General features: G+C 41.3%; 1 long non-coding RNA gene across 1 annotated transcript; it reads right to left on the bottom strand.

Moving 5' to 3' along the window:
• Nucleotides 1–7,299: 7,299 nt before the first annotated feature.
• LOC109303846 lies at nucleotides 7,300–8,700 on the bottom strand. Its single transcript, XR_002099242.1, has 3 exons — nucleotides 8,615–8,700; nucleotides 7,605–7,608; nucleotides 7,300–7,309 (listed from the first exon to the last, which is right to left on the bottom strand). It is a non-coding gene; the product is annotated as an uncharacterized LOC109303846 (long non-coding RNA).
• Nucleotides 8,701–13,284: the final 4,584 nt, after the last annotated feature.

Below are 13,284 nucleotides of genomic sequence, written 5' to 3'. Positions count from 1 at the left end.
ACTCAAGCATATGCTTATCTTTTGGATCAGCATGCTTCCAAGTCAGGCGTGGCTGGTGAACTCTGAGACAGGTGGAGTGGGTGGAGCATCACACTGTATCATCCAGTTTCATTTTTTTTTTATTCCATTTCTGTTTGTTAATGAAAACAATGCTATAAAACATATCATGTAATTTTTTATGTTTATCAAAACTAAACCCCCCGGCTCTGCCATTGCAAGCCCCCCAGCTCCCCAGGTGCAATCCCCCATGCTCCCCAGCTACAATCCCCACAGCTCCCCACCTGCAAACCCTCCCCTCCCCCGCAATCCCCGGCTACAAGCTCCCAGCTCCCCAGCTGCAAACTCCCTCCTCCCTGCTCCCTGGCTGCAACCACCCACTCCCAGCTGGAGTGCCCAGCTGGCTGCATACCTCCCCACTCCCTCAGCCCCCAGCCCCCTGCAAGTCCCACTTGCCTCACAGGCTCCAGAATGAAAGTGAGCCTGAGCCAAACCTTCGGTGACTGAGAGCATCAGGCCCTGCCCTTTGCCCTCCCCCTCCTTCTTCCCTTCCCCCTCCCCCTCCAGGCAGGGTTGGGGGTTTCCCCATGGTTTTCTAGGTAACAGTTCTTTACCTGGGCTGGGGTGTCAGTACAGGTACCTCGCTGCCCGCTTAACCAAGTGGTTATTGCCATCCATTCAAACTGTTCAGGTGTTTCTACCGCTCATGCGGCACTTGGGCGGTAAGGAGATCACCCCAAGGTGCTTACTACACATACTCAACTTTTTCTTGTGTATGCATAGTAATCGATGAGCATAAAGATTGATTATGTTAGTAGTAGACACAGGCAAGAAAAAGATTATTATTACTTTTGTTTACATTGTTAATTCAACTGATGCTGTTTTGAATACTTCCAGTTAATAATACTATTATTTTAATTAATTTATTTAGTTGATGCAATTTTTGTGTGTCATTTTTAGACTGCTGGGGCAGCGCCCAAGTGCCCCATATTGAGCAGCCGTCCCTGTTCTAAGGCCTAAGCACCTACAGGATTGAGTCCATAATGGGTTATTTCTGTATTTGCATCAGGTTTCACACAGCTATAACTTCATTTACCTTGGTACACGTTCTTCTAGTTTTATAGATGTGTAAGATTAAAATTAAGCTTCCAATATTAATTAATTTGCTTTTTAGCCATTTCTGTATAAATGACCCATCCCAAAAAGCTGTGCATGCAGCAGAAAGGCAGCTCAGAATGAAACATATCTAAATTTAGGCTTGCTGGCCATGGGCAGAAGCAGCAGCTGGGCTCTGAGTCCTTTGGCTAAAAAGAGAGGAGAGTATCTCTTGGTGTGGGCTAGCCAGCTGGGAGTAAAGGAAGATTGGCTTAGAGTCATTGTTTTGGAAGAGAAGGCAGAACTGGAGCTGACAACAAATCATTGTTCCTAACAAGAATAATAAAGAGCTTTTAGAAGCTTTGGTTTGAACTCAGGTAAACAGTCCTAAGGAGTTCAGATACATATAGTAGGCACAGATTTGGGAGCTTCTACATGCAGTGTTGGTTGAATAGGTGAAGATGTGTGTGTGTATATGTACACATCTCTCTTTCCATGTCTCTTCAGGAGTTGTCTTTTTGTGGGTATTAAATCTGAGTCCTGAATGTTGCATGCATGTGTTTTTTTTCATGCCTGGTCGGTACCAGAGAGATCGGGTATAACAGGAAGTCATCTATTTCAGTAAACACTTTCAAATCTTTATCCTTTCTTGTGTAGTAAGCTATTGCAGTGAAGCTGCATTGTGAAGAGTGGGATGCATTTCTCAGGGCAGCGCAGAAATAGTCTCTCTCTGTCCAAATGACAGCCAGCCCTCATTAAAGCACCACATACTGACTGCACAAGACGTTGCATTGCTGTGTCGTTAAAGAAATAAATGAAAGTCTAGGATAAAAGACATTTTAAAGAGATTAAAAACTGTCACCATTGGTCTAAGCAAAATGGAAAGATATATAGTCATTATCTTTCTTTCTCTTCATATTATTTTTTCCCTAGGATTATTATTGGCATCTGGTCATCCTGTCATGACAGAGTCCAATTAAAATTATATATCATCGCAGGTTTTCCTCTCACTAGTGCCGATACTCCCACTGGACAGGAGATCCTTTTGATAGTACTTTGATGTCCACTACTCAGTGTTTTAATTTCCTGACAAATCTATCATGTGTAATTTGCCATCAGGGGCATTCAATCTCATAGCAACAGTAAAAGGCATAGAGCTTGAAGTTTTCTTTAGCATTTTAAACATGTAGACCATTTTTACTCATGTTAGTGTTGCAGATTCTTAAACATTAAATGCTGTTGTTTGGTTATACTTTAAAATGTATGTAACAGATATAAGATACACTGTAGGCACATATACATGTGTGCATTTACGGTGTAGTAACCAAAATTACTGCACAATATGGGCGTGTGTCTACACGTGCACATCCATACTGCACAATAAATATGGTGATTTATGCCAACTTGAGCATAAATTTGATACCTGCATCATGCAGGTAACGAATTTACACCTGATTAGTTAGTATGCAATAATGCACGTCTAGATGCCTTACAGCGCAGTAACACTGTGTGGACAGATTTAGGATTAACTTTAGCCCCAAGTTAGACCACACACAGAGTTAATGTGCTTTAATGCCTGTACATGTACAGCAGGCATTAAAGCACATTAATGCTTTAATGCCAACCTATTCCCACTCACTGCGCAGTAACTTACTGCACAGTAAGTTTACGCCAGCATAAATGCACGTGTAGATACATTCAGTATGTATGTGCATATTAATCAAGACCAGGTTACCAACATTATTATTTATTGAATGCATCATTTGGGAACTTGTACATCAAGATGTGCTAAATGCTGCAGTAACATAGGTAGAAACAGTCCCTGTCCCAAAGGACTGACCACATTCCCATCCCCCTCAAAAAAAAAATACACACTCTTGGAGAAAAGCAATACCATATTTTTTCACACAACACAGTCCCACAAATAAGATGCACACCTTTTTTTTCTGTCTTCATTCTGCCTTCCCCAAAACAAGTTTTCCAGAGTCATGGCTGCACAGAGCAATGACAGAGCCTAAGATTCAAAACACTCACCTTCCCTTTCATGCTTAAACAAGAGCTGAAACAGTAGCTACTGCTGAAGTTTGGTCACCATGGATGGATCTATTACCCCTAACACTGCTAAAAAGCATTCTGCAAGGCTATGAAATAGGAGAAGAGAGACCAGGATTAGCTAAAAGAGAACAAAAATGCAAGAAAAAAAAGTTAGCATGATTAGCAGAACATCAAGACCATTCAAAAGGAGTTATATGGCAAGCTATCAGCTGTTTCTTTGTATAGACTCAGTGGCCTAATGACAAAGGGCTGATTTATGGAGCCAGAAATTTTTGGTTCAAGTCCTACCTGTGTTGAAACTTTCAATTGATGGTGTAAATTAAAAAGGAGACATGATTGTTAACAATTGTAGTCTGAACAACGAGCCATTATAACAACTGGCTCTCTCAGATGCCTGAATAGAAATGCTACTACAGCTGCAAGCAGGAATCAAAGCTGGATGGTTGTATTCCTGGCAGAAAATCAGTCTCCCCTGTTAAGACATGTACCCTGATGATGGAGACTGATTTTTTTATGAAAAAGTATGTGAGGTATGTGAGTAAATACAATATCACCCCTATTTTACAGGCTGGAAATTGTTTGAAACAAAAATAAAGTGACTTACCTAAAGTTATACTGACTGTCTGCCTGATAGTCAAGAACTGAATTCTGATATGCTGAGCACTAGGCTTGTACGCTAACCATAAGCTCATTCTTCTTCTCAAAAATTGTAATATTCCTGAAAATAGCACCTGGCATGATATTTTAACAAATTGTCTTATATTCTTTCCCATCATCTCACTCTCTGCAGAAGCATGACACTGAAAATAAAATAAATATGAGGTATCGGAAGTTTTGATTACCTATCCAGTAACTCAGATTATCTAAGGAAAGTTGTTTCGCTCTCTCTCTCTCTTGAACTAGAACTAGAACTATTTTACTCATTTTAACTGATGTTCTGAATTTTTAGGAATGAAGTAACTGCTGGCTGTACCTCTGTACTATTTTCCATAGTAACTAAGAAGGACCTTCAGCATATGGGATAGTGTACATATTGAAACTAGATTCAGAAGATGAGACACAAAAGTGAGCCCAAAAAAACCAACAGAAATTCCTTGGCTGGTGATTCACAAAATATGATGGTGAAAGCTGGTGAATAGAACTCTGGATAGTAGTCCTTTCCCAATATATTTAAGTTTTGCTTAAACTACTTACACGTGAAAATTAAAAGTTTAGGCATTATTGACACTCCAAATGACAGAGATTCCAGTCCCTCATAACTTACAAGCCATAGAACTCATCTAAAATGAAAATAAAATATTTTATATCACAAAACAGCTTTGGAAGATTGATGACAGGTTTTCTGATAGATGTATTTTCCGATTGACAGACAGACAGACAGACACATGTGCATATATATTAGTAACTGCACATTAGTGATGAGTAAGTGAATCATTCTCAGTGAATATTGTCAGATATTGTCAGGAATTCAGCCTTATGGAATGTCAGATCATAATTTTCTCACATTTTGTTCACTGTTAAAATTATTTAACACCTTTCATTATGAATTTTATTTTCTCTGTGCTTTTCTTCCCCTGAAGCTTGATCAGGAACAGTTCTCTAAAAATATTAAATTCTTGATATTCAGTTTTGATTTTAAACTTTAATTCCAATGACTACTCGGACACAGGGTTCTAATGCTTTTTTTAAAAAAATATTTGCACCAGGTATGCTCAATTGCTCAACTGTTCCCAGAAAACAGATATAAATGAATCATGAATTTGGCTGAATTAAATTCATTTAAATTTTTTAGCTCTCCACTTGAAGGAAAAAAAATTGCAAGAATTGCCTAACTCAAGCATACAGGGGCATGAATGCTCTACGTAACAGAAAAGGTAAGAATTTCTTCAGGTGATATCTTTTTTTGGGCCAACCATGTCATTGGGTAGATTAGACAAGATTTGAATACAAAAGATTCTTCTTCAGATTCAGACCATCCTGGCTACATAATACATTCATTTATGACCTGAAGAGAATGCTATAAGTATATGGGGAGTGGAGGGAAGGCTAGTTCAGGGTCGTATATTCTCAGCACCCATACAGCCTGAAAGTGTTTGGTATTTATATTGGACAACCAGGAACCAAACTGAATCTACCAACTCGTTCCAGTAGGCTTGTGGACCTCAAATTGTAACAACCACTAAACTATAATTGAAGTCTTAAGGGAGAGAAGAAAGCGTTATTTGGGTTTTAATTCTTTTATTACAAATTATCACAATAATATATAGAAAAGGAAGAATCTTACATGTGTAAGGAAGGCCTCATAATTACACAAGTCACAGAGCCAGATGGCTTCTCTGTACTTATGGTGAGAATTTTCAATGCCTACTATTTAAGGAGTAATTTTAAGGAGTATTTTTACAATTAAATTTTATTCAACCTGTGAGCTTGAGGTTGAAGACCTATAGGAGTTTCTTAATGAGCTACAGTTATTTTTTTCTCTAGTCCTGATTGGAATGACTATAAAGGTTCCCAATATATTTAATTCTTACCTGTTAGCAGTTGACATTGTCAAAAAAAACCTCTTTCACAGTTACATTCCAATAGTATGAAACACGCAAGGCATTTTGTGCTGCCTAGAGAAAAACAGAACCCAAGACTGGGTGCTTATATAAATACCCTTGTGACAAGTTCCATGCATTTGTTTTCCCTAAGCTTTGAGAGTCAGATTACCTTTTCACTTTTTCCAATTTTCCATCTTATTCACATTGGTATAAGTTAGTTCAGAGTTTAGACCCTATTCTTAAAGACTAGAATAAAACCTATTCTTTCGACTTTATATAACATCCTTGCTGCCAGAATCCCCATTTGCCCACGTTCTGTCAGACGTACTTAATGCATTAACTTGGAAACAGAATCTCAGCTCCTTCCTCTGGTACTTGGAGTGCCCAGCTTTGTGAGCCTGCAGTTAATTATGTTGTTGTTTATGGGTGCCACAAAGGAAAACTCTGATGGCACAGTCTACTACACTAATGTTTTCTGCTTAACTGCACCTACTCCTTGCCCTTCAGGACTGAGAGTTATACAAATCCCTCCCACCCTCTTCCACCTAGGAAAGTCTCTCATCATGTAGGGACAGTGAAATGCTTCCAGATCATAGTAAAACTGAACAGGTCATTTTCTTGACAGAAAAAAAACTCCAAAAATGCAATAGAAGAAGTGTATTTGGGTCATCACAGCAGCTATCAACCTAAGGAAAAAGCATTACAAGGCAGCAAACAGGCTAAAACATGTATGTCTCCAGCTCATTTTCTCACGGTAGAAGACCTGTACAAGGCTATGAAAGGTTTGGATGAGATATACCAGAATGGCTGGGAGTGAGGAAAAGGGAAAACATGAGAGACAGAATGGATGAAAATGTAAATGAAGAAGAGGTAACAACCATCATTAGTAGGCTATACTGCATTCAACAGTATGAGTGCTTTCATGAAGATGGATTTCCAGGCTCCAAACAAGACATTACAGATATATCAAGGACAGGTTATGCCTGATATGAGAACCAATTTCAAGCAAAAATCCCAGGGAACAAAGGATCTGGAGTGGGGCACCTGTGTCAGGGCCCAAAGTGTGGATGAAAGGGGAAGGGACTAAGAAGAGGGGGAGGGGCAAATTAGAAAGAGTCAGCTATGTAAGAACAGTTCAATGATGGCTAACCTTTAGGTTGCAATATCTTTTCCCCCGTTCTCATTTTTATCTCTATGTTTAATCCTTTCCCTTCTACTCTGTTTTCATAGTCCTACATGGACTTAGTATCTCCCCCTCCTTTTTTTTATTTGTTCCCTTCAGCTGCTCCTATCTCTCCCACTGCAAATTCGTCCCCTCAACCACCACCTCACACACACACTTCCCTCAAATCCCTACTTGCTTCAGTTTTCTCTTCTCCTCTGGTACCTGTCCTATGGCTCTCCCTTCCTTTTCTTTACAAATTCAGTTTTGTCTCCTGTCCTCATTTTCCCCTTCCCTGGCTGCTCTGTTATTTCTAACTCCTACTTCTTTCCCCATTTTTATTCTCACAGTCAGGCTGCTCTTTAATTCTTCCTTTCTGCCTCCAGGATCTTTCTCTTTATTCTGCAACATTCAAACATTCACACCCAGCCACACAACTCCACTCAAACAACCCTGCCTCCCCATTGCCCCCACATATACCCCAGACTCCCCCATCCTCCTCACTCAACACATCTTTCCTGTGAAGTAGGGATAGAAAACATTTTCCCCACCATACAACAGGCTGCTTAAACGGAAGGCCTGGGCACCTGTGGAGAATCTGTTAGGTAGGGAAGATGGGGTTTGAAACTGAACAGCAAGTCGGAAACTCCAACTCCCAAGTAATCCTCTGACAGATCAAAATGTTGTAGCAATGCTGCCTAAGCCTGCTATTGCCCTTCTGATCACTAAGTGGGTGGGAAGATAGTTGGCACTTGCCTTGCATGGTTATCCTTTCCCCGTGCCCTAACAGAGTGGATTCTGTTACTTTCAGTAAGTCGGATCAGTGTGTTTGTATGAACATGCCCATACCTTAGAGATTTTTTTTAAAGAACAAAAATAGAATGAGCCAAATTCTACCCTCAGTTAAATTCTTATAAATTTGTATTAACTTCCCCAAATTGAGTGAAGCTATTCCAAATGTGGGTCCAGTCCCCCATAATGTCCACCCATCTACAGTCCCTTTTGACTTCAGTGTGCATTAAGAATACTAAGTAATGTGCAGCAAGTACCTAGCCCATGGAAGACACAAATAGGTAGATATGCATTTGGCATTAAAAATGCAATATAGCAAGAGCTGAAAGAGTGTAAAACATTCAAAGTAAACTTGTAATATATGGCATAAAAAGTAGGGAACTAAAGAGACAGATGAGTTCTTTCCTGAAAGTTTCATGATAGGCATTTTGAGTTGCAAATAGTGTAATTCATTGTAAAATTAGGTACCAATTACCATTTCTGTTTTCTTAGTTAATGTCTGAAATACACCCATGATCTACATGATAATGAGACCTTCCTAATTTTTCCATTACAGGTAATTTTTCCTGAGGCTTATAGAAGCAGTTTTTTGAGCTCTACTCTTAGAAACATAAGTGGACATTACAGTTTGTTGTATACTCCAACCTGCTCCACATGCAGCAGGTGCACGCTGTGGCTGTGTGGGGGTAACTAACAAAATCTCTTTCCCTAGGGCTCACCTGCCACGCCTTGACGTAATGGAAGAATAAGAAGTTAATTCCCCAATGAGATAGGTTGTAGTAAATCACTGCAGAAGCAGGATAAAAATGAATTGGTTTATTAGTGAATTCCCAGCAGGTTGTGGATAACCCCAGCTGTTATCACAATGCACAGTCTTTCTTTGCCCTCTACCACCCTGCAACCCACTTCCCTGAACCTGTTGGCTCACCTTCAGTCTCTCTCTCTCTCTCTATCTCTCTCCTTCCCTCACAGGTATCAGTGGATTCTTCCTCTGTGGGACCTTCTCTCCACCTGAGGATCAACTTGTTCAGTAGCTCCCCTCTCCCTCTCTCCTATTTGTTTCACTAGTTGCCATGGTTACTTTCACCTGGTCACCCTGTTTTATCAGCGACCCATTCCAGCACTGGGTTTGCCACTCCTGGCTTTCCCTGCTGACTCTCCTCACTCTACACCCCAGAGGGCAAAGAATAGCCCCCTGCCATGGACTTTAATAGTCACTGGCTCTTAATCAGGCAATATTCACTCCTGGTGTGTCTCCCCAACTGTGCCTACTAAGTAATTAACCTTGTCCTGTCCCTGACCTGACTCTCCCCGACACTCACAACTTCGTAGCACCAAAGAAACAGAGCTGTTCCTTGCCCAGTTAGACAAGCCATGTGAGGACAAATTACCCTCTTCCTGGGACTTAGCTTTGTTGTTAATTCACATAAAAGCAGATAAGCTAACTTTGAGAACTTCTTTACAGGACATCCAATTCATTCTGGTAGATGGATGCTCCCACCCCTTTGTATTTTATGGGCTCAGGGTAAACCTTTAGCAAAGACAGCTTCCTCATGAGTTCCAATTCCCGTTAAGAGGGTGGGTCAAGTAGAAAAGGTCCTGTGCATGGATCATAGATCCTAACATTTTGTTACAAGGGCCTTTATTTGTTTTATTTCAAAGTAGATGCTGACTAAGCTTACTTGTGCCCTTCAGATTCATGGCTTAATCTATCAAATGTAAATAGGCTACATTCAGTGACTTCAATATCAAGTGTTTCCCATACACTGAAGAACTACCTATCAACAGTGTTATTTTCCAGTCTTGGCACTTCCAGTCCTTAATTTATTAGATTTAGTCAATTAAGTGGGGACCATACCTCAATAATTAGGATTGTTTGAAATTCTATGTGGCATTTCCTTTCTGATTAGTACCTGCTTAATACCCTAGAAAGATAGACTGCAGTCCTTTGCATTCTAAAGATGAGGCTTTGTTGATGAAACAGAAAGCCAAGGTCCTAATCACTTCTACCCATTAAAGTTCCAAAAGTAGTGGGCCAGCTCTGCAGCCCCAACAACTGGCACAAGAAGCAAGGCGGGGTTCAAATTTTTATACAAAAAATCATAGGGGTTAGGGTCACAAGCCAAAGTGCCAGTGGGTGAAAGGTAAAGAAACATCAACACCATGGTAACATACACTCAGCTCTTTAATCCCCTCCACCCCCCTCCACACACATATCCCCAAATTAGACTTTACTCCCTACAACACTGAAACAGCAGTCTGCAGTTGCCCCCAAATCAGTCCAGCTCCTTCAATCCACAGTATTGGCTAACTGAGACAGTGAGATCTCCAACTCCACTGTGCACTCCTCTGTGTATGTCTGACCAGGTTCCATGTTCAGGCTGTTCTCTCTTTCCTTTACTCCAGTCTCAAATGTCTTCTTCCTCTTTTTCTTGCCCCCTCAGTCCCTGGGGGTTTCTGGAGTTGTAGTCCAAATTAACAAACATCATAACTCTGCAGACTTCCCCCTGGTTCCTCCTGCTGCTACACATATTACATTCACAATACAGTACATAGGTTAGTAAAGCTATCATGGCCAGATTTCAAAATTGATAACTACTTTCTATTGTACCTACTTCTATATAAGTATCTGTTGACACATAAGGGGAATTTAAAGCCAATTTTCAATCCCAGCCCTAAATCTCTATTATTTAACAGAATTGTCACAGAATATCCCAAAATAATATCCTGGTGGGTGAAATAATCCCCATATAACCAATACACAGTAGGCTATACATTTCACTGAGATCCCTTAGGATGAAAGACAATAGGGGTGAAATCTAGGTCCATGAAGAGAACCAACACCAAACTTATGTATCACTTCAGTCCATTTTAGGCCACACACAAACTTTGTACTGCTGCTTTTACTCAGGTGCATTTCAACCTTTCTCAATATAAAATATTCACACTTGATATATTTGTACCAGTTGCCAATGGCTGTAATGATGACTGGGTTCAATCAGTCTAGAGATCCTCTTTCTAAAGTAAATAAAAGTATACCTCAAATCTTCACTAAGCTACTTATGCTACTATTGTGGTGGAACAACTCCCCTTTCACTTTTGCAGACAACTTTTCCATTCAAGAATATGAAACAAGAAGTATCTTTTTATTTAAGGAATAAGAAAGACAATCAAAAGAAGTTTAAATTGCATGTATAAGAAGCTGAGAAACCTTGAATAGTGTGAGAGGAGTCTCTTCAACAATGCATTTCTATGTAGCTGTCCAGCTTATACAGTCCAGGGCTAAGTACAGACAGTCAAAAAGCTGGAGGCAGAATCTTTTTAAGCTTTGCAGCTTTCTTTAAACTGTGTAGATTGGGCCATTAAGAAACAAAATACAAGTTCACTCATCAGTTGGCAAGGCAGAAGTTCAATAGACTGGTTTAACCTAAATCCATTAAGTCTGATACTCCATCCATCCAGGTTTATTTTAAACCAGCTTCAGCCATTTTGAAACCAATCTATGTCCACTGCACTTCTGTTCTTCTCAGTGGCAATGCGTAGGGGGTGCACAGGGGTGCACATGCACCCCCTGAGAGCGCTGTTGCACCCCCTGATAGCCATGCTCACCGCTTAGGTGACAGGTGGGGGGGCAGGTGGGAGCAAGCACCAGCTGGGAAGCAGGGCCACCAGGTGAAGCGGCCACACTCCCAGGTGGTGCACAAGCACCAGCCGGGCAGCGGGCCACAAGCAGAAGCAGCCGCAGCCACTTCTAAAAGGTAAAGAAGTGGTCACTTTTTGGTGAATGAAATCAGTTGCAGGGGACTCCCCCGGCCATCAGTGTGATTGGCCACAGGCGGACCTCCCCCCCCAGTCACTGGGGGGGCACAAGCCCCCACTGACTCAAGAGGCACCAGTTGCCCATGGTTCTATTAGAGATTGAAACCCATTTCCAATCACTTATACAGGTTTATGTGTAGTGTCTGTCCTAAGCCCAGACTCCCCACAAATCCTACCCATTTGAAATCATACTCATGGCTCCAATTAAAATTGGAGTCAGGGAGCAGTAAGGTATGTCTGTCACCCACAAGTCTGCTGTGTTTGAGAAAGAATCACCCCACTAGATCACATTCCAGCATGTGGTTAGCTAGTCTAGGTGATGATAGCAGATGTGCTTCCACTAGCCAGGTCAGCTTCCACTACACGTGTGGTAGGGGCCCAGTCAGCTACACCAATGCAAATATACCAAGTACCTCCATCTCTAAGGTCCAACTTCACTTTACATTGGATATTAGATCTTCAGCTGGGGGAGATCCAGATCAAAACAGAACACTTAGATGAAGTCCACACTCTTTGTGTGGAGCTGACAGAGGTCTTCCTCTTTCCCTCTAGGGGCAGGCTGGCCACTTACACCAGGGTCATATCCTGCACTGTTCTTCTGCCTTTTTACAAGCACAGAAAGAACAAAATCTGTACATAAACAAATCCAACCAAGAAAAAAAACTCAATAGGTAGAATAAAGGGTAAGAAACATTGCCTTCCATGTATATAAATGATCTGGATTTCCCCCTTCTTTCCTATAAAGAAAGTACAGAATTCCATCCTTTTCAGTCTTCTGACCTCTAGAACTTCACAGTATTGCTCCATATTACTCTTTTAATAACCTGAAACACTGCATAGCTATCAAGACAGTAGGATACCAGGAGGCCACTACCTATCTCTGCCATCAACTTTCCTGAAATTCGAATATTATTCTCCTTAAAACACCCTCTTCAAATTGTTTGCTTTGCCAATAAAAACTGTAAAACAAAAATCATAGAATTATAAAAATATAAGGTTGGGAGGGACCTCAGAAAGTGTAATAAAAATTGGTAAGTGTACAAAAGAGAAAAATCCTGGGGGAGTTTCAATTTTATTTTTTATTTTGGAGAGAGTTTATATAAAAATGTTTTATATTTTTCATGCTTTTATATTTATACATAATATATACAATATATAACATATTCTACATATATTCTCTTTTGTTATGATCAGGGATCTGGGTTTTCCATTAATCATAAAAATAAACATGGTAGAATGTGAATTTCCTAATTTTAAAGAGAAAAACCCAGATTTTATGTTTTTAAGGAGAAAAATGCAGATCTCCTTTAAAGAGAAAAATGTGGTAAATGGCAGGTTTCCCCTTGCAGGAGCTGTGGGGAGTGGAAGGATGGTGATCAGGCATGGGGTGCCACATATATGTGTGGGATTGAGACATGCATAGTGAGGGAGGGAGTTGGGCAGGGGTGGGGTTGGAGCTGCTACCCAACTGGGGTGCTGCATGGGGCCGGGGGGCTGGAATACATGGCCACAGGGCATGGGTGGGGAGCAGGACAGCTGTAAGTGGCTCATCTGGGGGTAGAGGGGGCCAGCACCCCACAATAGTGCACACTCCTGGGGGGTGGCATGGCGGGGGGACACCCCTCAGATTTGTGCATGGGGAATGGGTGGCTACAGTCTGGTGGCTGCAGGCTTGGGGCTCCCTGCCCTGCTACCCTCCCCCTTGGCTTCCACAGCCCAGCAGGTGGGACCCAGTGCAGTAGGGCAGAGTAGGGCAGGGAGGTTTGGTGCCACTGCCAGGAGCCCCACGCTGCAATAGCAAGGCACCCCCTGACCACCCAG

Source organism: Gavialis gangeticus, unplaced genomic scaffold (genome assembly GCF_001723915.1).
Source record: "Gavialis gangeticus isolate Ggan-Ray unplaced genomic scaffold, GavGan_comp1, whole genome shotgun sequence".
Classification (NCBI taxonomy): Eukaryota; Metazoa; Chordata; order Crocodylia; family Gavialidae; genus Gavialis; species Gavialis gangeticus.
This window is presented reverse-complemented; position numbering and strand designations above follow the sequence as displayed.